Here is a 17,196-nt window from a genome sequence, read left to right on the forward strand (position 1 = left end):
AGGAAACAAAGGAACAGAGTTCGGTTCGGCAAGATCAAAAGCACTAGTGTCTGCAAGTGGGGTTTTGACTACCTCAGGCAACGGAAAAACTTTGCAGCCAGCTAGATCGTTTCCAAGGATGATGTCAATGCCTGCAACCGGTAACTGGGGTCGCACACCAAGTTTAACCTCACCCGATACAAACTGAGACGAGAGCTGCACAAAATGCAAAGGCACACGCATTACACACATTCTAACTCCCCACGCTAACACATCAGCACCACAATAGGATTGGGCTGAGAACGGTAAGACACCCTCACGAATGAGCGACTGTTTTGCACCAGTGTCACGCAAAATACTGACAGGAGCCCGCTTTTCTTCTCCTATCAATGAAACAAAACCTTTTGACACAAAAGGCTTGAACTCTTCATCTACTTTGTCACTTGGAATTACAGTCACATCTTCTAAGGCATGAGGTTTGGTCTGTAGAAGGTTTATTGGGGAAGGAGATTCACCCTTCCTGATCTGTTCCTTTCTTTTCAGAATGGGACAAGCAGCAATGAGGTGTCCCTGCTCATGGCAATAATAACACTCTCTATTTTCAATGGATGAGGTGGTGGTACGACGGATGCTCTTTGGAGACCAGCTTTGTGGGCTAACTGAGGTCTGTGGGCTGTGAACAGGAGATGAAAACACCGCTTTGTGTGTCAACACAAACTCATCAGCCTGTACAGCAGCAGCGGCAAGAGTTGCAACCTTCTGTTTGTTTAAGTAGGTTACCACTTTTTCTGGGAGTTGACTTTTGAACTCTTCTAACAACACCAACTCACGCAAGTCATCTAAGGTTTTTACTTTTGTAGCATGACACCATTTATCAAACAGAGTTTTCTTTTCTCTGGCAAACTCCACATAAGTCTGGGTGGCAGATTTTTTCACATTCCTAAATCTTTGCCTATAAGCCTCTGGCACAAGCTCGTATGCACGCAGGACAGCAGCTTTCACAATGTCATAGTCCAAACTGTCCTCAAGTGAAAGAGCTGTGCATACCTCTTGGGCTTTTCCCACCAATTTGCACTGAAGTAAAAGAGACCATACATTCTTTGGCCAGTGTAATGCACCTGCAATGCGCTCAAACACTGTGAAAAAAGAGTCTACCTCAGTTTCTCTAAATGCTGGGACTAATTTGATGTGCCTACTTACATCAAAGCTGTCTTCTGGCTTAGGGGATGGTGACTGCGGGGATGGTGACTGCGGAGCTGACCGAGGTGTAGGAGGACTGGCAGATACAGAGGCTCCCCTCTCTATCTCCAGACCCCTCACCCGTAGGTGCATAGCTTCCACCTCCAACTGCTGCTTTTTTAACTCCACTTCCTTTATGCGCAGCGTTAACTGCAGCTCTTCCGCAGAAGGGCCAGGTTGAGAAGGGAGATTTTTCAGTGGGGCAGGAATACCAGCAACAGCTCCCAGCTCGACGCCCTCTGCAGGACCTGGCTCACCAAACAACCCCCTTTCATGCAGTTTCATACACAGGAGCTCTTTAAGCTCTTTTTTCTTTGCATTCAATGGCACAGTCACATCAAAGAAATTGGCAATAAGAATGAGGTCATCCTTTTTACATCTATCCAACTTTTCTTCAGTTGGGCCTAAAGTGAAATCCTCCAATTTAAATTCCATACTAACACACACACCCTCCCACACAAGAAAAAACTGCCAACCAGAAAAGCAGAGCCAACCAAGAACACAGGCAACCGACCTGCGACAACAGCAACGAAGAAAGAACAAAGTACAAAAGAGCCCACACTCCAAGCCAACCCGACGAAAAAAAAAAGATGGACGAGCCCCCAATTAATGTTACGTTCTTAGTCTAGGCGAGTATGAACGCAACAAGAAGTTGGCCCACTCACACACCACCCAAGCAAATACACAAACAACAATATCCTTTTAAAGTGCTAAGCAGCCATTTATTTTCTTCAGCTGTGAGCAGTGCCAAAAATAACAAACAAAACTCCCTAATGGTCCCTACGCTTTCCTACGCAAAAATGAAAACCAAACCAAAGACAATTCACTTACCTAACTTCCTAAATGAAAAACAGGAGAAAACGTAATCAACAAAAATGGCTTCTCACGCCTACTAGGCTGCTGCAGTGAAGGATATATACAAGATGAACCAAAATGTACGATCGCTACTTGACAAATCTATTTACAGCTATTTACAAAATTGACATAATAACGCCAGACACACACACGAGGTTATACTGGCTAATCACTTTGTCAAAGAAACTCTACACTGCAACGAATCAACACACAGGTTCTTGGTTGAACGGTGGAGGTTAGGAGAGAGGGGGCCAGGTGGCTGTCATCCGGTAGTTAAGTACTGGAGGTGATCAACCAATTATCCAATCCGAGGATAGGCAGAGACTCCACCCAGATACCCAGCAGGCACGCCCAGGTGTCCACCTCCTAAGAGAAAAAGGGGAAGAAACCCACAGCCATCCTCTGGTGGGAGGAGTAACACAAAACAAACAACACTGGATCATAACACACTACAAATAAAATGCGACAGCAAACGCGCTCTAGTGTGAACGCTCAAAGCGGCCCGCATGCGCAAAAGAAGATGTCACACACAACGGGTACTCCGGCTTCCTCCCACCGTCCAAAGACATGCAGTTTGAGGGGATAGGTTAATTGGATAATCCAAATTGTCACTAGGTGTGAATGTGTGAGTGAATGTGAGCGTGAATGGTTGTCTGTCCCTGTGTGTTGGCCCCTTCGACAGACTGGCGACCTGTCCAGGGTGTACCCCGCCTCTCGCCCTATGACAGCTGGGATAGGCTCCAGCGCCCCCCGCGACCCTGGAAAGGATAAGCGGAAGCGAATGGATGGATGGATGGCATAAATGAACAGTTCAAAATTGTAAATTCTCTAATCAATTACTCACTCTCAAGTTGTTCTAAACCTGTGTGAATTTCTTTTTAACATAAAATAATGTTGATAGCCAAACAGTTGCTGGTCCCCATTGACATAGTATGGACATAGTATGAAATAATACTGTGGAAGTCAGTAGGGACAAGAAACTGGTTACCAACATTCTTGAAAATATCTTCTTTTGTGTTCAACAGAACAAAGAAACAGGTTATAGAACAACTTGAGGGTGATGATTACCAAAATAAAGTTTTATTCCTTTTATCTTATTATCCATTTTATCTTATCCCTTAGCAATTAATTACTTTAGTTATACCAAATAATAAATGATTGATTAATATTAATATTAATAAATGATCTTATTGGTCTCTTTTTAAGGTTAGTGTTGGAATACAAACATTTTGGGTTAACTGTAATGAAAACACATTTAATGCATAAACCTAAATTGAATTTATTAGGAATATTGGACTATAAATTTGTCGAAATAAGTACACAATAGTTAGTTGAATTTTCAAGTCAAGAAATGAAATCAAAAAGATCATTACATTTCTAGACATATTATTTTTTTAAAGAATATTCATGAATTAGTGCATTGAACAAGAAAAAAATAAAACAAGTAATCATTGTTCTAATTATGAGTTTTACGGTAATTTCTACTTTCTACTGCAATCATATATTCTTACAGAATTTATCATGAAAGAAAGCACTAAGCATTCATTTTGAGAGTTAACCTTGGACAGCCAAAGCACACTTAAATTTTGGCAAGACTGAATGGACATGTCAAATAGTGCACAATTAGTGAATAAGGCCAATTTCAAATGTCTGCTGTAATGTTAAAAAAAGAGATGCATAAATACAGTAGAGAGAAGACGGTTACAGGGCAGATCTCACCAATATAGACATAAATGCGTCTATGAGTCCACTAGGTTAGTGCTCTTACACTGAAGATTTATAATGTAATTTTTACAGGACCCATAATTTTCTCTCTCTCTTCTCTTTTCAAGGAAATCCCAGACACCTTTCCAGAAGACAGAACTCTGCTGATGACTAATGATGAAGAGTGCACTGCAGGTCCTGTTCAGATAGAGGTCCCAGGTGGATTCAGGTCAAACTAAAGAGCAAAATCAACTACTACTTCTGGCACTTAAGCTCAAACACAGTTTGACCAATGACTGTCTTGAAGATATCATGAAAATCGTTAATGTTGTTGGTGGCAGTGATTCAGCATGCAGGACAAAATATTCATTTTACAAAGGTTTTGATGATACAAAAGACATCATGAAAATCTGTTATGTGTGTGAACAGTGTAGTAATATAATGTCAGCTGAGCTGGACCATGTTCATTGTCTTCAATGCAACATCACCTATGACAAAGCAAGTAGGTTTACCAATAACATTTTCATATACCTCTCCTTGGAAGATCAAATCAAAAATCTCTTGAGAATGCCAGGAATTACAGATGAATTAATAGGAAGGCAAACAGAAACATCTACTTCTCTCAGTGACATTTGTGATGGTTTTTTGTATCAGAAAGCTTTAAGTGGTTCAGAAATGGCCCTTCAAACACTCAGCTTAACATTTAGCTGTGATGGTGTGCCAGTTTTTAAAAAGTCCCCTTGTAGTATTTGGCCCCTTTTATGCACCATTAATGAATTGCCATTGAAAACAAGACAGGATAATGTACTCCTTTGTGGACTATGGTTTGGGGATGAGAAGCCTCACATGAGAAGTTTCTTAAAACCTTTCATTGATGAGTGTGTGGAGCTACAGGACAGTGGTTTCACATGGGAAAATGACAAAGACATTTCTGTCAATACAAAAGTAATCCCTCTAATTCTAATGAGTGACTCAGTTGCCAGACCTCTGATCCAGAATTTTAAACAGTTTAATGGTGAACATGGTCAAAGGAGTTTGCAAAGAAAAGCGTCTGGACTTCTTTAAGTTGCTTGAAGACGTTTCACCTCTCATCCGAGAAGCTTCTTCAGTTCTAAGGTCAAATGGCCGAGAGTCCCAGATTTAAACCCAGTGGGAGTATCCCCCCAAAGAGGGACAAAGGACCCCCTGGTGATCCTCTAATCACATAAGCCAAGGTGTGAAAGCGGGTGTGGGACCTAATCAGCCAGGGTTTCGGGTGAGCTCATTGTGAAACCTGCCCCCACCTTGTTATGTGAATTCCTGAGGTCAGATGGCCCAGGATGTGAGTGGGCATTAAGGCGTCTGGGGAGGGAACTCAAAGCTGGATTATAGATGGCAGACAGTTGGTGTCGTAAACCACCGCCTCTGTTCAAAGATGGTCGCTCACAGTGGACATAGATGGCCTCTTTCACTCCTCTTTCAAACCATCTGTCCTCTCTGTCCAAAATGTGAACATTGGCATCCTCGAAAGAGTGACCTTTATCCTTAAGATGCAGATGGACTGGACTGGAGAGACCAAACAGCCACTTCACAAGCGCATGGCACAACATAGAAGAGCCACCTCCACAGGACAAGACTCAGCAGTCCATCTATGAATATTTAGATATACTGTATATGACATAGATGATTGGTTGGCTTAGAAGCCATGAAGGCCCCAATATGCAAATTCGAATGCCTCAGCCCTCAGACATGATTGGCTGGCTGGGAAGCCGTGCAGGCCCTGATTTGTAAATTTGAATGTCTAAGCCCTCATATATGATTGGCTCACTGGGAAGCCATGAAGGCGCAGATATGTAAATTTGAATGTCTCAGTCCTCACAGAGGATTGGCTGCCTCAGGACCTGGCAGAAATATATAGAAATACTATGATTAAACAGAAATGCTACATTTAGTAGAAATACTATATTTTAGTACAAATACTATAAAATAGCAGAAATGCTATATTTAGCACAAACACTGAAAAGTGGCAGAAATATTATAACTTAACAGAAAAACTATCATTTAGCAGAATAGTAATAACTTACATAGAAACACTGGAAATACATATATAAACACACATGCACAGACAGACAGACACAGGATCGATGCCAGTCGACCAGTCTGAATATATTCAGTGTCATTCCTACAATGAGATGCTGCAAAAAAGGGTCTCCCTCTCTCTCTCTCTCTCTCTCACACACACACACACACACAGGGAGAGAGAATCAAGTTCCTAGGTCAGTCAAGCAGCCTGGGAGCTGCTCAATATGAATCCACCAATCAGAGAGGCTGTGTACTTTTTCCCGCCAAAACAGGTGCACCCTTACACACACGCACAAAGGGAGACAGGATTTTTGCCTATTGTTTATTTCTCATATTGGGGATTCCCCTCAAACAAATTTCCTAACAGCTGGGGCTACAACTGTCATTCTTAGACCGTTTTGTTCAGAAGAGATGGGGGAATCGTCAAGTGCTATCTGTTTAAAATAAATTATTAATTATTAGAGATATATCACTTAGATGATTGGGTGGCTGGGAAACCGTGCAAGCCCTGATATGTTAATTTGAATGGTTCCAGCCCTCATATATGATTTGTTGGCTGGGGAACAGGCAGAAATATATAGAAATACTATGATTAGTCAGAAATATTATATGTAGTAGAAATACTAGGTTTTAGCAAAAATACTATATTAAGCACAAAATCTTATAAAAAGCAGGAATAGTATGATTTAGCAGAAATGCTGTATTTAGCACAAATAGCACAAATACTGAAAAGCAGCAGAAATGCTATGATTTAGCACAAAAGTAATAACTTAAATAGAAAAATTGGAAAAGCAAAATGGACAACTTTTTAAAAAATGCTGAACATGCTAAGGGTCCCTCAAATATACTTGTTCAATCAAAAAAATCGGCAAAAAAAATATAACAGCCACACAATCATGAATATGGACACATATGGAAACACACATGCACAGAGACACACACAGGATCAAATTCAGTCACCCAGTCTAAATATATTGAATTTAAATCATACAATAAGATACTCTCTCTCTCTCTCTCTCCCTCTCTCTCTCTCTGTCACACACACACACACACACACACACACAGAGGGAGAGAGAAGCAAGTTTCTAGGTCAGTCAAGCAGCCTGTGAGCGTCTCAATTTGAATCCACCAATCAGAGAGGCTGTGTACTTTTTCCCGCCAAAACTGGTGCACCCTTACACACGCAGCACAGAGAGAGACAGGATTTCTGCAGTCTATTTCTCATAGTGAGGACTCCCCTCAAACAAATAGCCATAATTTCCTAACCATAGGGGCTAGAACGGTCATTCTTACACCGTTTTGTTCAGAAGAGATGGGGGGAATCTTCAAGTGTTGACAATTTATCATTAAAATATGAATTATTGAAGATATTTGACTGGTAATGCACCATAACTGAGTAGAGACGAAGCAGAAACTGCCTTGACTTGCCCTCAAACAACGCTTTCTAACTCTAAATCTATTTGGAGCATAGATATCATTCTTTCACCGTAAGATACAGCAGGCTTTGGTGAACAGTCATGGAAATTTTCAAGTCTCTGTGGAAATCCAACAAAAAGATATGACGAGAGAAAAAATTGCCTCATTTGCAGAGTTTGAAATCTGAAGAAATCTGAGCGAAGGATGAATTTCCTACCCTCAAACAAGTGTAACTCATCTCAAAACGGTAATGGATGAGAAAAATTTTCTTGAATTGTGAGCTTCAGGAGTGTCTGAAGATATAGCCTCATGTCTTAACTTTGCTTCGTTAAGGAGATATGACAATTCGAAAATGCCTCTCATTAGAGAAATCCAGCGGTGATTTTGAACAAACTCTCCATTGACTTTCTATGGAGAGTTTTCAGACTTTGTGTTGGTCTGAGGAGATTTGCCAAATTTCTATAAATCCCACAACAATGATAGTGACATTTTCTGAAAGCCAGCAAAAATACCTACGTTTTGATGTATGATTTGTGGGGGTTGAGTAAAAATTGAGCAAGTAGCAAGAAGTTGTTCGGAAATAAAGAGAAGACTGCGAAAGTTACAGTGGCACACTGAAAGCCAAGTGCATAGCAACCATAACAACGCATGTATTTTCTGAAAAATCACAAAGATGAAACTGAAAACTTAAAGAGAGATAAGATGAAAACAATAACAGATATGAAAAAGCTGAATCGTACATGAATAGTCCAATAATTTGTGAACATTTTAAAGTTTGAATGGTTGTTCTAGGTGAAAGTATGAGGAAGTAGTTAAGTTTCAAAAACGAGCAGGTTGTAGCAGAATTGCGGAAGTTTCCCATTCATTTCAATGGGACAAATTAAAGGAAAAAAACGTAATATTTTAAAAAGTATAATAGTAACAAATACCAAAAGTCATTGTCAGGAGTTTTCCTGTATTGCAACTCAGGTCAGAATAAAAACGCTCAGACAGGTTTAACGTGTACACGGGTGAGACTCAGGGAGACTCGCACCGTGCAATAGTTGTCAGCCTTTTTATTCATAGCATTCTCAGAGACGTACAGGAAGAGATAAAATAGAACTGTGCAGGCTTCCTGTTGAGTCTGCACTTCCCCATTTAAGTGTAACTTCCCCATTTAAGCTTAATACTGAAAGAGCAAACATATTTAGATAAAGAAACGTACTTTTAAGCATAACATAATAAAAATCCCAAAATCCTGAAATCTTTTTACATTCCCACCTGTTGTTTGATCTTTCCTTCTATATACTGTATGTACATAGCACCCACTAACAGTGCATCAGTCTATGGCCACTTGTAGACATTTTTAGCCAAGACATCATAAAATAGTGGGTTTTGTGAGTATGTTATATCCAAGTGTCTGTCTCATTATCATCTTCATCATTCTGTGATAGGGTGATGTAAGCATGAATTGAAGCAGTTACCATTTTTGATACCATGTTCTTCAAACAAGGTATGACACATGAAGTGAAAAGACACAATAACAGTATTATAACACCAACAAAAACAAGTCCTTTAATCAGCAGGGACTTCCAAGAGCCGCTTAAAAGCCACGTAAGCCAGTCTTCTGTGTTTGTGGCATAGTCTCGTTGTTGTGCATCCCGAAGTTGTCTGAGTGTTTTCAGAGCATCAGTCATGTTCGGTGAGTGCACATTATCTGGAATGTATGTGCAACATGTGTTGTTAAAGAGAATTCTCCTTTCTCGGCGAGAATTATGTCCAATGCTACCCTGTGTTGCATTACTGCAATGCACAGAGCGTCAATCTCCTGATCCCATTCGTTGTTGAATTTACATGAAGCATTCAGAACCTTTTGTCTTTCAGTCCAAAGTTTAAATTCCTCTGGGACATCGGAACCCCACACGGAATCATGCTGCTTGAGGTCTGGGGTGCTTCGTCTTTTCCTTGTTGTTGACGTTGAAGTTGACGTGGCGTCCATGGTTATCTTGAAAGTGTGGTCAGATATGAAAATGGGAGCGCACTGACCTGTCCAATTCCCAGGAAGGATAAAATAGGCCTGTTGGCCACAGATCCAGGCCATCCCTTGCACCCAGAAGGTGCCATTTGAGATGTTGTTGCTCTTCACGGGCCCTCCAGGAGCGTGTGTCTGTACTGCTTTGCAGTTGGTGGTGTTTCCCATTGGCGTGGATCCGTTCTCTTGGCGGTAGCATAGGCTGTGGCTCAAATTCCCATTGTTTTCAAGAAATACTGGGAATGATTTAGCCTTACTTCTGTGCTTCACTTTCAGGTCAACCCAGAACCATTCGTCACATATGCCATTTCGTAGTCCTATCTGGAGAGGTTCCTCATGGTTGACCACGATTCCCTGGAATCGATGCCCACGGCTGGCGTAGCTTGTGGCACACTTTGCCTGAATTATGTCCATTCCCTTCGCATACAAGGTGGCGTATTGTGTCGTTGGGGGCATATAGGAGCAAACATAGCAGTCTTTTCTGGGTGTGCTGTCATGTATATATCGATACCATGCGTTGTTCATCCATGGATGAATGTGGTCTTGTGTCATGTCAGGAAGATGTGAGTTGTCATGTGTCCATCTTGTCTGCAGGTGGTGTTGTTCATCTTCTTTCTTTCGGGTGAGTGTTAAGAAACTCACCAGGAGTGCAACATTAGCCACTAGGAGGACGAGTGTCTTCATGATGACCAGACACACCTGTGACCTCTGATGAGTAGACTACTGGCAAGAAGAAGAAGGCGGGGTATACCCGATCAGCCCTCCCTCCACCAATAGACCACCATACAGGAGTTAGGGGTGTCGGCGTCTAAACGTTTAGGTTGTCACTCACTTTTTTGCAGTGGCTTTGATGGATCCAGGGTGGTCTTTCTGCTATTTTGCAGGCAGTAGGTGTGGTGAGTAGCACTTGATAAGGACCTTCCCACCTTGGTGAACTCCAATTTTTCCTTTGGAGTACTTTGATCAGGATCCAATCACCTGGTTTTTACTAGGCCACATTTTACCACATTTTTACTAGGCCTATACACTCAGGCCATGGTCTCCCTGTTTCTTCCATGCAGTTTCTCAGTCTCTGTTTTATTGCCGTTAGTTCTTTCCACCAGTCCGGCACTTTGTGGTCCACGGGTGTTTGATGCTAAATCCTAGTGCTTCAGAGACCTTACTGATTACTTATCACGTCTATGATCACTAGAGCGTATTCTGAGCCTTGGCATTCATTTAGCTCAATAAAACCCATGTGGATCGTATGAAAAGGATGAGGTGGTGTGCATTATGTGCATCATGTGCATTATGTTTTTGGCAAATCATGCATGTTCCGACAAATTTCTGAAATCTTATCTACCTACCCTACCCCCCCTCCTGTTGACAATAATGCTGCTGATTTGTGTAGGGACTTTGGTAGTATTGGTTTGCTATTACAAGTCATCAAACCACTTTCTAGCTGTGCTCCACATTTTAACCACTTCTTTTGTTCTCTAGTTGGTGCGGCTTTCCGTTCATTCATAAGCACATCAAGTGGTATTTGCATTGAGGAGTCAGACATTAATGTGTCTATAGTTTGTTGTGCTGCTGCTTTTGCGGCTTTGGTCTGCGAAGTTATTGCCTTCAGTGACCTCTGAACTGTTTTGGCAATATAAACACTTCCAACAGTGCCTTCAAAAGATTTCCATGTTGCAGTTGGGTTAGGCACGTATGACAGCTGTGAGTTCTGCACTCTGTGCAGAGTGTGAGGAAGTTAGTGCTTTTGCTTCTAAAATTGTGTCTACTGTGGTTACCGCATAACCTACACAGTTCCGCCCAAGGCTACTTTGTTGATATCTACAAAGATATCAACGACACCAGCCTGTGAGATGCTGTGAAGGTCAGCGTGTGATACAGCATACAGCAATTCTGATGTGTGACAGTGTAAGCTCATAGCTCAACAGCTCTAAAACTAGGCATCAGCAAATCATATGCCCAAATCATTATGTGTCACTGTGATCCACAAGTATGATCACAAATTTGTTTTCCAAACTTACTAAGCAAACAAACAAAAACAAAACAAATTGCCTATGGCAATCATCAAGGCTTTGCGTTCATATTAATTGAGTGTAAGCTGCTTTCTTCATTGCAAGTATTTATTACAATACGGTTTAATTCATGCATCTTATCACTGAGTTCTAAATTCAACCTATCTCCTCACACACACACGGTTTCCTGTCATCGACAGGCACACATTTCCTGTTTCTGCAGACTCTGTCTTTCATTGTATTTATAGTCTAAAAACCCTCTTTAATTCTACTAAAAACAATCTAAATCTCTTGATCTAAAAACGATACACCTTTATTTCACACACACTTTTAAATTGAGCTCTTTCAGACATCAGGAATCATCACGCACACTGCCTTTTCTCTCAAAACCTACTACTCAAAGTCAAAATCACTCAAAATATGCTTCTATACGAGTATTTCAGATATGCTTTTCAAGATATATAGAGGTCACTCACTGTACATCCACAGAATTCAAACTCTATTTATACAATTGTAGTGAGCAAAACCAGCATCTCCATGCGCGTCACCGCTCCTCATTAGCTTGGTAGTGTCCACATATTTATTTAATTCAGCTTCTCAATCTTGTAGCTGTTGTATACAGGGTTTGGCTCATTAGTTGTTAGTATAGGTCTTCATCTTAACAAAGTCTCATCTAAGATGACAGGTTTACAGCAGGTCAAGTGTCTCTATGCACCTGATTAGTGTAGTTAATTCCTTATTTTCTTCATCTCATATATCATTGTACTGAGTTTGAGCAAACCTTAAGCTTGATTTAGACTACTTTTAACAATCTTCCACCTCACATCATAACTGACTGAGGTGCCTCTTCTTATTAATAGTATGTCATTATTAATGTTATCATTGTGTTGTTTTTCCTTTTTTATAACAGCAATAGTATATTACAATACACTACTTTACTACTAATATACAATAGTATATTAGTTTATATTTTATTATGTATCCATCACGGGTCTGTGTGAATCTGCAGCTTCACACCTTCCCAAGCTGGAGACATTTGCTTTTCCTTGGCTGAACAATGACACAGCCTTAATATACCTTATGCATCTCTCTTTTTATTTGATATATTTTCGTGTGAATTATCTGGTTTCATGCATTCTATTCATTCTAGGCACGGTCGTCATGCCAACTATGTTTCATTGTTAATACCAGTTTACAGGTTGTTAACCTTCCTATTATCTCCTATTATCATGCTTATCGCAGATAAGCTCTGCTTTAATTTAAGTTAACCTTAATTTAACCTTTTGTTTATTCCACTTCATTCCACTTTCCATGCTTTAAAATATTACAACTCTTGTGTACGCTTTGTTTTCTTTTTAGCTTCCTTTTCAGTATTTATTTCTGCTTGGAGGGTTACTTATAATTTAGTCAATGCATTTTCCCTCCCACGTGGGACATTTAGGTTTTCTTTGGATTTCTCCATCTATATGCACTAATTTGTCCGGCGCCTGGACATTTTTCTCTAACCACTGCTTGTCAGCAGTGAGTTTTGAAGCTTCATTACCCATTTTAATCCTCTTAATTTTAATACTTTACAACTACACAACTGCGGCACCTTCTCTGCCACGACAATCGAGAGAGGTAGTTGAGACGGCCTTCTACTTTCAAGCTATTCTTGAAAGCGGTGTCATCTTTATGTGATGAAACACGACCTGTTTCTCTCTTTTCACCAGTACTTGGGTGGCCAACAGCAAACAAAACAGTGGAATAGTTCAGCCTCCTTATTGTGCTGTAAAATCAACTTATTCCACCAACAAAAATAAAACAACAACAATACCTTTTCAACGCGTACTACGTTTTATGGACGAGGTTTATCTAAAAATGCTTCCAGCCCTTTTTCAGGCGAGCGTTTACTTCTAGAAACCCTTCTAAAAATGCTTCCAGCCCTTTTCCAGGCGAGCCTTTACTTTTAGAAATCCACCTAAAAATGCTTCCAGCCCTTTTCCAGGCGAGCCTTTACTTTTAGGAATGCTTCCAGCCCCTCTGGGCGAGCCTAAATGTTTTACGCAAGGTGTCTGAGTGTTAATATTCACCTGGTTGCTGCCGGTCTCTCAGGTCTCATCGACACCCACCGCCGTGGACCACTTATAAGAACGCCGGCCAGAACCCGAATTCACGTCTCTGGACTTTATCCTGTACCTGGACAGGAGCTGTCGACAGACTTCAGCGCAGGCTTCTCACGACAGCACGACTCGATGAGGCTTTCCTATGGGGTCACACAAAAGTGCTGTGTCCCATCCGGCTTGAAGGACCAAGAAATGTCAGGAGTTTTCCTGTATTGCAACTCAGGTCAGAATAAAAACGCTCAGACAGGTTTAACGTGTACACGGGTGAGACTCAGGGAGACTCGCACCGTGCAATAGTTGTCAGCCTTTTTATTCATAGCATTCTCAGAGACGTACAGGAAGAGATAAAATAGAACTGTGCAGGCTTCCTGTTGAGTCTGCACTTCCCCATTTAAGTGTAACTTCCCCATTTAAGCTTAATACTGAAAGAGCAAACATATTTAGATAAAGAAATGTACTTTTAAGCATAACATAATACAAATCCCAAAATCCTGAAATCTTTTGACAGCCATAGTAGTCGTTAGCAAAAATAGCTGAATAGTTTAAAATTTGAACGGTGAAAATCGGACAAAAATTGTGGTAGTAGTTAAAGTCAAAAAATGTACGGAAGCAACTTGAAGTAGAAAAATTTGCATTTCCTGCGAAAATGCTGTGTGGATGCCTTAACGCTGAAGCTGTCTGCTGAAAAGCTGAAAAAGATGAAAAGTTGCAAAAAGTTGTATGGTGGTGAAAAAAAAATTTCACCCTAAGCCCTCCTGGTCTCAAGGCGGCTACTCATCTCACTGAGCCAAACTCATTCTCACAAAGAAGAGGTGGACAGACCGACAATTCTGCTGAAATGAGCAGAAGCTGCTGAGAATTGTGCTGATAAGAGGTGAAAAGGCTGAAAATTTTGCAGAAAAGAGGTGAATCAGCAGAATTTCTGCTGAAAAGAGGTAAAGAAGCAGAACGTTGCGCTGAAAAGAGGTGAATCAGCAGAATTTCTGCTCAAAAGTGTTTTTTCTGAAAACAGCTGAGATTTGTGCTAATAAGAGGTGAAAAGGCTGAAAATTTTGCAGAAGATGTGAATAAGCTGGGATTTGTGCTGAAAAGTAGTGAGAAAACTGAAAATTTTGCTGAAAAGGGGTAAAAAAGCTGAAATTTGTGTTGAAAAGAGTTAAAAAAAAAAAGTTTAACTGTTAACTGAAAGAAATGTTGCCATAAGCGGGATTTGAACCCCGGCCTCCCAGTCTGAGAACGGCTGCTTATCTCACTGAGCTAGTCATCCAGGTCATCGTAGTTGAAGGAGTTTGCAAAAAAAAAAGCGTCTGGACTTCTTTAAAAAGAAGAAACTGGACGCGTCTGGACTTCTTTAAGTCCAGACGCTTTTTTTTTTTTTTTTTTTTTTCAAACTCCTTCGACTACTGCCTCTATCTGCTTCATCAGGCTGTGTACTTGTTTCTGCCATGGAGCGTTAACAAGAATCTGAGGTCCATATTAGAAAAGCTGCTAAAATCATAAAACTTTGCAGAATTGTAATAAATTAGCAATATAAATTACAGGTCTGTGATAGTGTATAAATTTGTAGTGAAAAAAAAACAGTTGAACAAGGTGGGATTGAACCCACGACCTTTGGGTTGCAGACCTGTGTCATTACCAGCTGCGCCACTGGGAAAGACAGAGAACTTCTGGAAAACAGGGTCATGAGCAGTCAGAATTAGATCGCGGTGAGAGGCGAAGAATGCCATTTTTGGAGTTACATAACGTTGTGTAACTCAAAAGCTAGGTGGACTAGAAGCATAATTCTTGTACTGGGTGAATCAGCGGACTTTGGTGTACTTTGACTGCGATTTTCATTGCTCTTTGTACATCCGTCGCTGAGATATGACGAGAGAAGAAAGGGCAGACCTCAGATATGATTGGCTGGCTGGGAAGCCGTGCAGGCCCTGATATGTAAGTTGGATGTCTCAGTCCTCAGAGGGTTGGCTGCCTGGGGACCTGGCAGAAATATATAGTAATAGTATGATTAAGCATAAATACTACATTTAGCAGAAATACTGTATTAAGCACAAATCCTATAAAAAGCAAAAATACTATATTAAGCACAAATCCTATAAAAAGCAGAAATACTATATTAAGCAATATAAATATCCTATAAAAATCCTATAAAAAGCAAAAATACTGTACTATGATTTGGTAGAAAAACTATAATTAATCAGAAATACTATATTTGGCAGAAATACTATATTTAGCACAAATCTTATAAAATAGCAGAAATAGTATGATTCAGCACAATAGTAATAACTTAAACAGAAAAATTGGAAAAGCAAAATGGACAGCTGAAAAAATGCTGAACATGCTAAGGATCCTTCAAATGTACTTGTTAAATAAAAAAAAAACTCAGCAAAAAAAGTATAACAGTCACACAATCACAAATATGGACACATATGGAAACACACATGCACAGAGAGACACACACAGGATCAAATTCAGTCAACCAGTCTAAATATATTGAATTTAAATCATACAATAAGATGCTCCCATAAAAAGGCTCTCTCTCCCTCTCTCTCTCTCTCTGTCACACACACACACACAGACACACACACACACACACAGGGAGAGAGGAGCAACTTTCTAGGTCAGTCAAGCAGCCTGGGAGCTGCTAAATTTGAATCCACCAATCAGAGAGGCTGTGTACTTTTTCCCGCCAAAACAGGTGCAGCCGTTTTTACACACACTCAGCACAGAGAGAGACAGGATTTCTGCAGTGTATTTCTCATAGTGAGGATTCCTCTCAAACAATTGGCCATAATTTCCTAACCGTATCGGCTAGAATGGTCATTCTTGCACCGTTTTGTTCAGAAGAGATGGGGGAATCTTCAAGTGTTGACAATTTATCGTTAAAATATGAATTATTAAAGATATTTGACTTGTAATGCACCATAACTGAGTAGAGACGAAGCAGAAACTGCCTTGACCTGCTCTCAAACAACGCTTTTTAACTCTAAATCTATTTGGAGTATGACGAGAGAAAAAATTGCCTCATTTGCAGAGTTTGAAATCTGAAGAAATCTGAGCGAAGGACGAATTTCCTACCCTCAAACAAGTGTAACTCATCTCAGAACGGTAATGGATGAGAAAAATTTTCTTGAATTGTGAGCTTCAGGAGTGTCTGAAGATATAGCCTCATGTCTTAACTTTGCTTCGTTAAGGAGATATGACGATTTGAATATGCCTCTCATTAGAGAAATCAAGCGGTGATTTTGAACAAACTCTCCATTGACTTTCTATGGAGAGTTTTCAGACTTTGTGTTGGTCTGAGGAGATTTGCCAAAGTTCTATGAATCTCACAACAATGATGGTGACATTTCCTGAAAGCCAGCAAAAATACCTACGTTTTGATGTATAATTTGTGGAAGTTGAGTGAAAATTGAGCAAGTAGCAAGAAGTTGTTCGGACATGAAGAGAAGACTGCGAAACCTACAGTGGCACACTGAAAGCCAAGTGCATAGCAACCATAACAACGCATGTATTTTGTGAAAAATCACAATTTTGCAACTCAAAACTTTAAGAGGGATAAAAATGAAACGGTAAAAGATTTGAAAAAGCTGATTTATACCTGAATAGCCCAACAATTTGAGAACATTTTAAAGTTTGAATGGTTGTTTTACGTGAAAATATGAGGAAGTACTTAAGTTTCAAAAACAAGCAAAATTTAGCAGAATTGCGGAAGTTTCCCATTCATTTCAATGGGACAAATTAAAGGAAAAAAACGTAATATTTTAAAAAGTATAATAGTATAAAATACCAAAAGATATAGCCGGAAAGAGGAAAAGAG

This window comes from Oreochromis niloticus, linkage group LG9, assembly GCF_001858045.2.
Source record: "Oreochromis niloticus isolate F11D_XX linkage group LG9, O_niloticus_UMD_NMBU, whole genome shotgun sequence".
Classification (NCBI taxonomy): Eukaryota; Metazoa; Chordata; class Actinopteri; order Cichliformes; family Cichlidae; genus Oreochromis; species Oreochromis niloticus.